Raw genomic sequence first — 13,412 nt, 5'->3', positions numbered from 1 at the left:
AGGGCTCGATCTCAGGACCCTGGGATCATGACCTGAGCCGAAGGCAGAGGCTTTAACCCACTGAGCCACCCAGGTGCCCCATCAATCCTATCTTGTTTCATTCTTTTTTTTTTTTTTTAAAGATTTTATTTATTTATTTGAGAGAGAGACAGTGGGAGAGAACATGAGCGAGGAGAAGGTCAGAGAGAGAAGCAGACTCCCCGTGGAGCTGGGAGCCCGATGCGGGACTCGATCCCGGGACTCCGGGACCCCGGGACCATGACCTGAGCCGAAGGCAGTCGTCCAACCAACTGAGCCACCCAGGCGTCCCTATCTTGTTTCATTCTTAACCTCCCTACCCCTCATGATCCCCCGCCCTGCCTCTCAAATTCCTCATATTGGAGAGATCATATGATAATTGTCTTTCTCTGATTGACTTAATTTGCTTAGCATGATACCCTCTAGTTCCATCCACATCATTGCAAATGGCAAGATTTCATTTCTTTTAATGGCTGCATAGTATTCCATTGTGTGTATATGTGTGTATGTACGCGTGTGTGTGCGCGTGCGCGTGTGTATACCACATCTTTATCCACTCATCTGTTGATAGACATCTAGGTTCTTCCCATAGTTTGGCTCTTGTGGACACTGCTGCTATAAACATTTGGGGGCATGTGCCTCTTCAGATCACTACATTTGTATCTTTAGGGTAAATACCTCTTAGTGCGGTTGCTGGGTTGTAGAGTACTCTATTTTCAACTTTTTGAGGAAACTCCATACTGTTTTCCAGAGTGGCTGCACCAGCTTGCATTCCCACCAACAGTGTAGGAGGGTTCCCTTTTCTCCACATCCTCGCCAAAATTTATCATTTCCTGACTTGTTAATTTTAGCCATTCTGACTGGTGTGAGGTTGGTATCTCACTGTGGTTTTGATTTGTATTCTCTGATGCCAAGTGATGTGGAACACTTTTTTGTGTGTCAGTTGGCTATTTGGATGTCTTCTTTGCAGAAATGTCTATTCATGTCTTTTGCCCATTTTCTTGATTGGATTATTTGTTCTTTGGGTGTAGAGTTTGATAAATTCTTCATAGATTTTGGATACTAGCCCTTTACCTGACATGTCATTTGCATACAACTCCTCCCATTCTGTCAGTTGTCTTTTGGTTTTGTTGACTGTTTCCTTTGCTGTGCAGAAGCTTTTGATCTTGATGAAGTCCCAATAGTTCATTTTTGCCCTTGCTTCTCTTGCCTTTGGCAATGTGTCTAGGAAGAAGTTGCTGTGGCTGAGGTCAAAGAGGTTTGCTGCCTGTGTTCTCAAGGATTTTGATGGATTCTTGTCTCACATTTAGGTCTTTCATCCAGTTTGAGTCTGTTTTTGTGTGTGGTATAAGGAAATAGTCCAGTTTCATTCTTCTGCATATGGCTGTCTGATTTTCCCAGCACCAATTGTTAAAGAAACTGGCTTTTTTCCATTCGACATTCTTTCCTGCTTTGTTGATTAGTTGACCATAGAGTTGAGGTGATTACTGTAGTTTTATACTAAACCTTAAATTCAGGTAATGAAAGTCCTCCAACTTTGTTTTTCTTTTTCAGGATTACTTTGGTTTTCTAGATCTTTTGCATTTCCTTATAAATTTTAGATCCAGTTGTCTCTTTCTACAGTATTTCTGTTGGGGATATGGATTGCATTGACTAGATATAGATTAATTTAGGAAGAATAAATATCTTATTGAGTCTTCCAATCTACAAATATTGTATGTATATCTATATATTTAGTTTTCAGTGTAGAGGTCTTGTATGATTATTATTGAATTTCTTTTTTTTTTTTTTTTTTTTTTTTTTTTTTTAGATTTTATTTATTTGTCAGAGAGAGAGAGAGGGAGAGAGAGTGAGCACAGGTAGACAGAATGGCAGGCAGAGGCAGAGGGAGAAGCAGGCTCCCTGCCGAGCAAGGAGCCCAATGTGGGACTCGATCCCAGGACGCTGGGATCATGACCTGAGCCGAAGGCCGCTGCTTAACCAACTGAGCCACCCAGGCGTCCCTATTATTGAATTTCTTAAAATTTTTTTTTTTTTTAACATAAGCTCTATGCCCAGTGTGGAGTTTGAACTCATGAGCCCAAGATCAAGAGTTGCATGCTGTACTAAGTGAGCCAGCCAGGCACCCCTACTCCTTAAAAATGTATGGTCTTTGGGAGCCACTGGGTGGCTCAGTGGGTTAAAGCCTCTCCCTTCAGCTCAGGTTATGATCCCAGGGTCCTGGGACTGAGCTCCGCATTGGGCTCTCTGCTCAGTGGGGAGTCGGCTTCCCTTCCTCTCTCTCTGCCTGCCTCTCTGCCTACTTGTGATCTCTGTCTGTCAAATGGGTAAATGAAATCTTTTTTTAGAAAAAAAGATTTGTTTAAGAAAAACGTATGCTCTTTGAAGCTATATAAATAAAATTTTCAAACATTCTATTTTTATTAATTGTTTACAACTGATATTTAAAAATGCAATTTATTTTTGTATGTTGATTTTATGACCTGCAACATAAAACTATTAGTTTTATTAATTGTTTTGTATGTTCTTTAGGTTTTTCTCTGTAACAAATTATGTCACATGTGAGAAGGCACCATTTTACTTTTTCGTTTCCAATCTTTATTGTTGCCCCCCTGCCCTTTGCCTTGGTGCATTGTCCTTTACTACCAGTACAATATTGCCTAGAATTGTAAGAATTAATGTGCTTGCTTTGTCTTTAATTTTAGGGGGAAATATCTGTATGTTATCATTACGTATGATGCTAGTTGTAGATTTTTGTACATGTCCTTTGTCGGATTGAGGAAATTCCATTCTCTTCTTAACTTTCTGAGTTTTTATTTGTGTATGGATATTAAATGCTGTCAAATGCTTTTTATTTATTTATTTATTTATTTATTTATTTTAAAAAAATTTTATTTATTTATTTCACAGAGAGAGATCATAAGTAGGCAGAGAGGCAGGCAGAAAGACAGAGGAGGGGAAGCAGGCTCCCTGCTGAGCAGAGAGCCCCATGTGGGCCTCAGTCCCAGGACCATGAGATCATGACCTGAGTCAAAGGCAGAGGCTTAATCCACTGAGCCACCCCAGCACCCCTTCTTTATCTATTTAAATGGTTGTAAGTAGTTGTTGTTGTTGTTGTTTTGCCTTTTATTCTAAAACAATGAATTCCGTTCTTTTGGAGGGCAGAGAGAGAGGGTGAGAGAGAATCTTAAGCAGGCTCCATGCCCAGCATGCAGCCCAGCGTGGGGCTTGATCTCATGGCCCTGAGTTCATGACCTGCGCCTAAATCATGAATCAGTTGCTTTACCAACTGAGCTACCCAGGCATCCCAGTTTGTTTTAGATATTTATATCTTTGTTTATGAAGAATATCAGTCTATAATTCTCTCTTTTTTTTCCTCTCTCCCCCTCCACCCCCATGCATGCCTCCCTCTCTCTCTCTCTGTCTTCTTTTTTTAGTAATGTCTCTGGTTTTATTAGTGGGTTATTTTACCCCATGAAATGTTGAAAAGTTTTCCATTTTCTGAAGGAGTTTGTATTAAGTTTTATGTTCTTGGTTTTTGGTAGAATTCACCAGTAAAACCATTTGGTGTGTTTTCTTTTGGGGGAGGTTTTTGGTTTTTTTTTAATTATTTTTAAAATATTTTATTCATTTGGCATAGAGAGAGAAAGCAAGAAAGTAGCAGGCAGAGGGAGAAGCAGGCTTCCTGCTTAGCAAGGGGCCCTATGTGGGACCATAGGATCGTGACCTAAGCCAAAGGCAGACGCTTTTTTTTTTTTTTTTTAAGATTTTTATTTATTTATTTGACAGACGGAAATCACAAGTAGGCAGAGAAGCAGGCAGAGAGAGGAGGAAGCAGGTTCCCTGCTGAGCAGAGAGCCCGATATGGGGCTCCATCCCAGGACTCTGGGATCATATCCTGAGCCAGAGGCAGAGGCCTCAACCTCTGGGTTGAGCCACCCAGGTGCCCCAGGCAGACACTTTTTAAAAATATATGTTTATTTATTTCAGACACAGAGAGAGAGAACGAGAATGAGCTGGGGAGAGGGGGCACAGATAGAAGCAGGCTCCCAGCTGAGCAGGGAGTTCTATATAGGGCTCTATCTCTGGAACCTGAGACCATGACCCAAGCCGAAGGTAGACACTTACGTGACTGAGCCATATAGTCACCCCGAAGGCAGACACTTAATTGACTGTGAGCCTCCAAGGTGTTGCTGTTTTTGTTTTTAATAAAAAAACCATAAGTGACTCTTAATCTCACAAAACAAACTGAGGGTTGCTGGGGGGAGGGGGTTTGGGAGAAGGGGGTGGGATTATGGACATTGGGGAGGGTATGTGCTTTGGTGAGTGCTGTGAAGTGTGTAAACCTGGTGATTCACAGACCTGTACCCCTGGGGATAAAAATATATGTTTATAAAAAATAAAAAATTAATAAAAAAAAAAATTTTTTTAAAGTAGGTTCTATACCCAAAACTCAACATCGGGCTTAAACTCACAACATTGAGATTAAGAGTCATATGCTGACTGAGCCATCCTGGAGTCCTTTGGGGGAAGTTTTTGATAAAAAATCCAGTTTCTTTTCTTTTTCTTCGAGATTAATTGATTGATTTCATGGAGAGAGCTATCCAGGTGCCCTTTGGGGGAAGTTTTTGATAATTTATTTATTTCATGAAGAGAGAGAGAGAGAGAGAGAACAATCAGGGGGAGTGGGGAAGGAAGACACAAGGCTCCCTGCTGAGCACGGAGGTCAATGTGGGACTCCATCCCAGGATCCTGAGACCATGACCTGGGGCAAAGGTAGATGCTTAACTGATTGAGGCACCCAGGTGCCCTGCAAAACCAACTAACTTACTTACTTTCTTTCTTCTTTCCTTCCTTCCTTCCTTTCTTTCTTTTTTAAAGATTTTATTTATTTATTTGACAGACAGAGATTACAAGTAGGCAGAGAGGCAGGCAGAGAGGTGGAAGCAGGCTTCCTGCTGAACAGAGAGCTCGATATGGGGCTTGATCCCAGGCCCCTGAGACCATAACCTGAGCTGAAGGCAGAGGCCTTAACCCACTGAGCCACCCAGGTGCCCCCCTAACTTCTTTAATAGAGATATGGCTGTCAGATTTTCTTTTTCATCTTATTTAAGTTTTGATGAGTGGTATTTTTCAAGGAATTTTTTTTTCATCTTTATTATCAAACTTATTGACATAAAATTGTTCACAACATTTCTTTATTGTCCTTTTAATGTCTGTAGGATTTAGGGTGATATGCTCTTTCATTTTACATACTCATGGTCTCCATTCTCTTTTGTTGATAGCTTACCTAGGTTGTTAAAATTTTGTTGACTTTTATCAATTTCATCAGTCTTGATGAAGTCCCAAAGGTTCATTTTTGCTTTTGTTTCCCTTGCCTTTGGAGACGTGTCTTGAAAGAAGTTACTGTGGCCGATGTCAAGAGGTTACTTCCTATGTTTTCCTCTAGGATTTTGATGGATTCCTGTCTCACATTGAAGTCTTTCATTCATTTAGTTTATCTTTGTATATGTTGTAAGAGAATAGTCCAGTTTCATTCTTCTGTATATAGCTGTCCAATTTTCCCAGCACGATTTATTGAAGAGACTGTTTTTCTTCCATTGGATATTTTTCTTGCTTTATCAAAGATTAGTTGATCATAGAATTGAGAGTCTGTATATGGGCTCTCTGTTCTGTTCCACTGATCTATGTGTCTGTGTTTGTGCCAGTACCATGCTATCTTGATGATCACAGCTTTGTAGATTTTCTTATTTTTTAATGTAGGCATTTAAAGCTCAAAATTGTCTTCTAAATACTGCTTTAGCTGCATCCCAAAAATAATGATATGTTTTATTTTCTTTTCCATTTAGTTTATAATTATTTTTTCTCTCTCTCTCTTTTAACCTATGGGTTATTTAAAAGTATGTAGTTTTGTTCCCAAATAATTAAGAATTATTTTTGGCTATCTTATTGATTTCTAATTTAATTCCATTGTGGTCAGAAAGAATACCTTATATGATTTCAGTCCTTGTATTTTTTTTTCATTATCTAATTTATTTGTTAAAATTGAAATTATTATTTTTTTAACATATAGTGTACTGTTGGTTTCAGAGGTACGGTCTGTGATTCATCCCTCTTATATAATACCCAGTGCTTATTATATCACATGCCCTCCCTATCAATGTACATTACCCAGCTACCTCATCCCTCTATCCCCATCCCCTCTGGCCACCCTCAGTTTGTTTCCTAAGATTAAGAGTTTCTTATGGTTTGTGTCCCTCTCTGGTTTCATCTTGTTTAATTTTTTTCTCTCTTCACCAATGATCCTCTGTTCTGTTTCTTAAATTCCACATATCAGTGAGATCATATGATAATTGTCTTTCTCTGATTGACTTATTACACTTAGTATAATATCCTTTAGTTCCATCTATGTCGTTGCAAATGGCAGGATTTCATTTTTTTGATTGTTGAGTAATATTCCATTGTGTATATATATAGCACATCTTCTTTATCCATTCATCTGTCAATGAATATCTGGGCTCTTTTTTCCATAGTTTGGTCAATCTTTGTATTTTAAATCACTGTAGAAAATAATATGGAAGTTCCTCAAAAAATTTGAAAATAGAAATACCATGTGATCCAGTAATTCCCCTCTTAGATATTTATCCAATGAAAATGAAAACACTAATTTGAAAAGATATATGCATCCCTATGTTTATTGCAGCATTATTTAAAATAGCCAAGGTATGGAAGTAACCTAAGTATCCTTCATTAGATGAATGGATAAGGAAGATGTGTGTATATACAATATTATTTAGCCATAAGAAAGAAAGATCTTGCTATCTGCAACAATATGGATGGACCTACAGAAAGTCAAAGACAAATACCATATGATTTCACTTACATGTAGAATCTAAAAAACAGATGGACAAACAGTAGAAACAGAATCATAAATACAAACTACTGGTTGCCAGAAGAGAGAGGATTGGGGGCTGGCCAAAGTAGGTGAAGGGTATTAAGAGGTAGAAACTTCCGGTTATAAAGTAGTCACTCCAGTTTTTTTACACTTCATCTTTTTCCATCCATTCATCATCCAATTACCCCTACTGTTTTTTTTTTTTTTTAAGATTTTATTTCTTGGGGCGCCTGGGTGGCTCAGTGGATTAAGCCGCTGCCTTCGGCTCAGGTCATGATCTCAGTGTCCTGGGATCGAGCCCCGCATCGGGCTCTTTGCTCAGCGGGAGCCTGCTTCTCTCTCTCTCTCTGCCTGACTCTCTGCCTACTTGTGATTTCTCTCTCTGTCAAATAAATAAATAAAATCTTTAAAAAAAAAAAAAAAAGATTTTATTTCTTTATTTGACAGAAATCATAAGTAGGCAGAGAGGCAGGCAGAGAGAGAGAGGAAGGGAAGCAGGCTCCCTGCTGAGCAGAGAGCCTGATGTAGGCCTTGATCTCAGGACCCTGGGATCATGACCTGAGCCGAAGGCAGAGGCTTTAACCCACTGAGCCACCCATGTGCCCTCTTTAATCTCTACCCCCAACATGGGGCATGAACTCACCACCCTGGTGTCAAGAGTCACATACTCTGTAGACTGAGCCAGCCAGGCACCCCCTCACTGTCCTTTATGATGTAGTTGTCCTGTGTATTATATTACACGCATATTATGAAATGATGCATTGTTAAAAATTTGCTTTCAGCAATCATTTTTACCTAAAGAAGCTTTTTAAAAAATATATATATATTTATTTATTTGAGAGAGAGACAAAGAGACTGATAGAGCATGAGCAGGGAGGAGAGGGAGAAGCAGGCTTCCTACTGAGTAGGGAGCTAGATGTGGGGCTCAATTCCAGAACCATGAACTGAGCCACCCAGGCACCCTTAGTATTTCTATTTTTACCTTTTTGAAGAAGTTACGAGTTTTTCTTAGTTGCTGCTCCAATTTGCATTCCCACCATAGTGCCTGAAGGTTCTTTTTCTGCACATTCGTGCCAACACTTGCTATTTCTTGTACTTTTGGTCTTAGCCATTCTGACAGGTATAAGGTAATGTCTCATTGTGGTTTTGATTTGCATTTTTCTGATGATTAGTGATGTTAAGCATCTTTTCATTTGTCTTTTGGCCATCTATATGTCTTTGGAAAACTGCCTATCCAGGTCCTCTGCCAATTTTTAAATTGGATTAGTGTGTGTGTGTTGAACTACATAAGTTCTTCTTTTTTTTTTTTTTAATTCATTTGTGGGTGCCTGGGTGGCTCAGTGGGTTAAACCTCTGCCTTCGGCTCAGGTCATGATCTCAGGGTTCTGGGATTGAGCCCCGCATTGGGGCTCGGCAGGGAGCCTGCTTCCTTCTCTCTCTCCTCTTACCTCTCTGCCTACTTGTGATCTCTCTCTCTCTCTCAAATAAGTAAATAAATAAAATCTAGAAAAAGCCCCTGGGGCACCTGGGTGGTTCAGAGGGTTAAGCCTCTGCCTTCGGTTCAGGTCATGGTCTGAGGGTCCTGGGATCGAGATCGAACCCCGAGTTGGGCTCTCTGCTCGGTGGGGAGCCTGCTTCCCCCCCATCCCCGCCTGCCTCTCTGCCTACTTGTGATCTTTCTCTCTGTGTCAAATAAATAAATAAAATCTTAATAAATAAATAAAGCCCCTATTTTATTCATTTGAGAGAGAGTGAGAGCACATGATCATGAGATAGCACAAGGAGGGCGGCGAAATTGGGAGAGGGAGAAACAGACTCCCCATTGAGCAGGGAGCCTGATGACAGGGGGTTAGGAGGAGCCTCCATCCCAGAACCTTGGGATCATGAACCAAGCTGAAGGCAGGTGCTTAACCACCTGCACCACCCAGGTGCCCCTATAAGTTCTTAATGTATTTTTAATATTAACACCTTACCTCAGATATATCATTTACAAATATCTTATCTCATTTAGTAGGTTGTCTTTTCATTTTGCTGATAGTTTCCTTCACTGTGCAAAGGCTTTTTATTTTGGTGTAGACCAGATAGTTTATTTTTGTTTTTGTTTCCCTTATCTGAGGAGACATAGCTAGAAAAATGTTGCTAAAGCTGATGTCAAAGAAATTACTGTTTATGCTTTCTTTCTTTTTTTAAGATTTTTGTATATTAGAGAGTCAGTGAGAGAAAGCATGAATGAGGAAGCAGCAGAGGGAGAAACCGGCTCCCCATTGAGCAGGGAGTCTAATGGCAGGGCCTGATCCCAGGACTCTGGGATCGTGACCTGAGTTGAACGCAGATGCTTAACTGACTGAGCCACCCAGGCGCCCCATTTATGTTTTCTTCCAAGAGTTCTATGATTTAAGGTCTCACATTTAGGTCTTTAACCCATTTTGAGTGTATTTTTGTGTATGGTGTAAGAAACTTTAGTTTGTTCAAAGTTTCCAGTTTCATTCTTTTGCATGTAGCTATCCAATTTTCCCAACACCAGTTGTTGAAGAGACTTTTTTCCATTCCATTTTTTCCATTGTATGATCTTGTTTCTCTTTTCATAGATTAATTGACCATAGGTTTATTTGTGGACTTTCTGTTTCATTGATCTATATCTATCTATGTATCTATTTTTGTGTTCGTACCATACCATTTTGATTACTATAGCTTTTTAGTATATCTTGACATCTGGGATTTGATAACCTCCAGCTTTGTTCTTCTTTCTTAAGATTGATTGCATTGGCAGGGTGCATGGGTGGCTCAGTTGTTAAATCTCTGCTTTCAGCTCAGATCATGATCGCAGGGTCCTGGGATTGAGCCCCTCATTGGGCTCCCTGCTTGGTGGGAAACCTGCTTCTCCCTCTCCCATTCACCCTGCTTGTGTTCCCTCTCTTGCTTTCTCTCTCTCTGTTGATTAAATAAATAAAATCTTAATAATAAATAAGTTCTCCCACTCCTTCTGCTTGTGTTCCCTCTTTTGCGTGTCTCTGTCAAATAATTAAAAAAAAAAAGATTGCGTTGGTTATTCAGGATCTTTTGTGGTTTCATACAAATTTTAGTAGGTATGTGTTCTGTGAAAATAGTTTTTGGCAGAGGGAGGGGAAGAGCAGAGGGAGAGAGAGAGAGAATATTAAGCAGGCTGCATGCCTAGTGCAGAGCTTGACATGGGGCTCGATTTCTTTGATTTCATGATCTTGTGATCATGACCTGAGTCAAAATCCAAGAGTTGGATGCCAAACTGACTGAGCCACCCAGGTGCCTCTGTTTTTGTTATTTTCATAGGAATTGCATTAAATCTGTAGATTGCTTTGGGTAGTATGGGTATTTTAATATTGGTTCTTCCAGTCCACAAGCATGGACTTGCCTTTCCATTTGTTTCATCTTGAATTTCTTTCATCAGTGTTTTATAGTTTTCAGAGTACAGGTCTTTCACCTCCTTGGTTAAATTTATTTCTAGGTATTTTATTATTTTTGATGTAATTATAAATGAAATTGTTTTCTTAATTTCTTTCTGTGACTCCATTGTTGGTGTATAGAAATGTAACAGATTTCTATATATTTTGTATCCTGTGACTTTACTGAATTCATGTATCAGTTTAGTTTTATCAGTTTAAATTTTTGGTGGAGTCTTTAGGGATTCCTATATATAATATGATGTCATCACTGTACAGTGAAAGTTTTTTACTTCCTTGTTACCAATTTGGATGTCTTTTAGTTCTTTTACTTGTCTGATAGCTGTGGCTAGGACTTTTAGTACTATGTTGAATAAAAGCAGTGAGAGTAATATCCTTGTCTTATTTCTGATCTTAGAGTAAAATCTCTCAGTTTTTCATCAAGTGTGGTGTTAGCTATGGGTTTTCATATATAGCCTTTATTATGTTGAGATATGTTTTCTCTAAATCTGCTCTATTATGAGTTTTTATCATGAAAGCTTGTACTTTGTTGAATTTTTTTTTTTGCATCTATTGGCATGATCATATGGTTTTATCTTTTTTTTTTTTTAAGATTTTATTTAGGGGTGCCTGGGTGGCTCAGTCGTTAAGTGTCTGCCTTTGGCTTGGGTCATGATCACAAGGTCCTGTTATTGAGCCCCGCATTGACTCCCTGATCAGAAGAAAAACCTGCTTTCCTTCTCCCACTTCCCCTGCTTCTATTTCCCCCTCTTACTGTCTCTCTCTCTGTCAAATAAATAATTAAAATCTTTTTAAAAAATTTTATTTATTTGGGAGAGTGAAAATGAGAGAGATCACAGAGGGAGTGGGGGAAGCAGACTCACCACTGAGCAGGTGTCCTGATGTGAGGCTTGATCCCAGAACCCTGAGATTATAACCTGAGACAAAGGCAGATGCTTAATCAACAGGTGCCCCATATGGTTTTAGCTTAATTAATTTTTTTATCCTAGTTTTTGACAAGAAAAAGTAGAAAGAGTGGTTTTTGCAAGTACTTTCCTGTTTTTAAGAAAAACTACCTATGGTTTTGTCTTTTTTTTAAGGTTTTTTTTTTTTTTAAAGAAATTGTTGTATGTTTCTAGTTTTGAAACTTTTAGTTTGTTCAGAATTTCCTTTGTGTTTACATAGCCCACCAAAGGAAATAATAGATAGTGATAAGAGCCATTATAATAGAATAATCACAAATGAGCCTAATATGAGATAGACATGTCACTTCTATCAAGATAGGGTTAGACCTGGCCCAAGATAATATTGGACCAGTTAACTAACTTCTCTAAATCTCAGTGTCTTCATCTGTGAAATAACGATAGGGTTATTTTGAGCATTGGGTGTCAAATTATATGCAAAACATACGTAGCACAATGTCTGGCGTATAGCAAGTGCTTATTATCATTAAAGATTTAAAATATATCATGCGGGACGCCTGGGTGGCTCAGTTGGTTAAGCAGCTGCCTTCGGCTCAGGTCATGATCCCAGTGTCCTGGGATCGAGTCCCACATCGGGCTCCTAGCTTGGCAGGAAGCCTGCTTCTCCCTCTGCCTCTGCCTGCCGCTCTGTCTGCCTGTGCTCGCTCGCGCTGTCTCTCTCTCTCTCTCTGACAAGTAAATAAATAAAATCCTAAAAAAAAAAATTAAAAAAAATATGTATCATGCTGTATTAGTGAACAAAAAATAAGAAAGTTGCTGTGTTAATTTTTAAAATTAGCTCATGGGACGCCTGGGTGGCTCAGTTGGTTAAGCAGCTGCCTTCGGCTCAGGTCATGATCCCAGCGTCCTGGGATCGAGTCCCACATCGGGCTCCTTGCTCCGCAGGGAGCCTGCTTCTCCCTCTCCCTCTGACTCTGCCTTCCACTCTGTCTGCCTGTGCTCGCTCTCGCCCTCTCTCTGACAAATAAATAAATAAAATCTTTAAAAAAAAAAATTAGCTCAGTGATTTTCAGTTGCATTTCTTTTATGGGCTCTATGTTAATAAACCATAGAAAATATAAAGGTAATACTATAATGATGCAAAGATGATGCTTTTGTCATTTATATATGTATGTATGTATGGTTTGGAGCAAGATGAATTGTTCATACTAAGTAGGAAGAACTTTTCTATAAATTGGCCAAGGTAAATGCCACCTGACAGGACATGACAGGAGAAGAAAATCAATAGGATATGTCAAGTGTCAAGTAGTATATACCAAGAATTGTATATACTCATTAAACTCATTTAACAGGAGTATCTCAGTTTTGCAGATAAGCAAACAAGTATTAGGAATTAATATAACTTGCTAAAGTCACACAGCTTATAGCAACAGATTTGGGATTCATACCAATTGACTCCAAAATCTATGTTTGTTTGTTTGTTTGTTTTCAAAATCTATGGTTTTAAAAAAAATTTCTCATTATGCTTTATTCTTATGTCTTTGTCCATTAACCTATCTCAGGAGACATTAGGCATCATACTTACTTTCACTGATGAACTGTTCAACTTTCAGAAGTAAAACCATGTTCCATTTCCATTTTATAATATACTTTCTTTTTTAACTTTATTTTTTCAGTGTCCCAAGACTCATTGTTTATGCATCACACCCAGTGCTCCATGCAATATGTGCCTCCCTTAATACCCACCACCAGGCTCACCCAGCCTCCCACTCCCTTCCCCTCCAAAACCCTCAGTTTGTTTCTCAGAGTCCACAGTCTCTCATGGTTTGTCTCCCCCTCTGATTTCCCCCAACTCACTTCTCTCCATCTCCCCATGTCCTCTGTGTTATTCCTTTTGCTCCACAAATAAGTGAAACCATATGATAATCGACTCTCTCTGCTTGACTTATTTCACTCAGCATAATCTCTTCCAGTCCTAAAGTTGGGTATTCATCCTTTCTGATGGAGGCATAGTACTATAACATACTTCCTATTCACACATAAATTTTTATGTTTAGAAATATTCTTTTTTTTTAAGTTTTTTTTTTAATTAACATATAACATATTATTTCAGGGTTACAGGTCTGTGATTCATCAGTCTTAGACAACACCCAGCACTCA

General features: G+C 39.1%; 1 protein-coding gene across 1 annotated transcript in view; it reads left to right on the top strand.

Moving 5' to 3' along the window:
* Positions 1 to 13,412, top strand: part of PPM1E (protein phosphatase, Mg2+/Mn2+ dependent 1E) — a 211,568-nt gene that overhangs the window by 49,253 nt on the left and 148,903 nt on the right. The window lies entirely within an intron of this gene.

The sequence above is a fragment of the Mustela erminea genome, chromosome 18 (genome assembly GCF_009829155.1).
Source record: "Mustela erminea isolate mMusErm1 chromosome 18, mMusErm1.Pri, whole genome shotgun sequence".
Taxonomy (NCBI): Eukaryota; Metazoa; Chordata; class Mammalia; order Carnivora; family Mustelidae; genus Mustela; species Mustela erminea.
The sequence above is the reverse complement of the archived record's forward strand: the minus strand, read 5'-3'. Positions and strand labels throughout refer to the sequence as shown.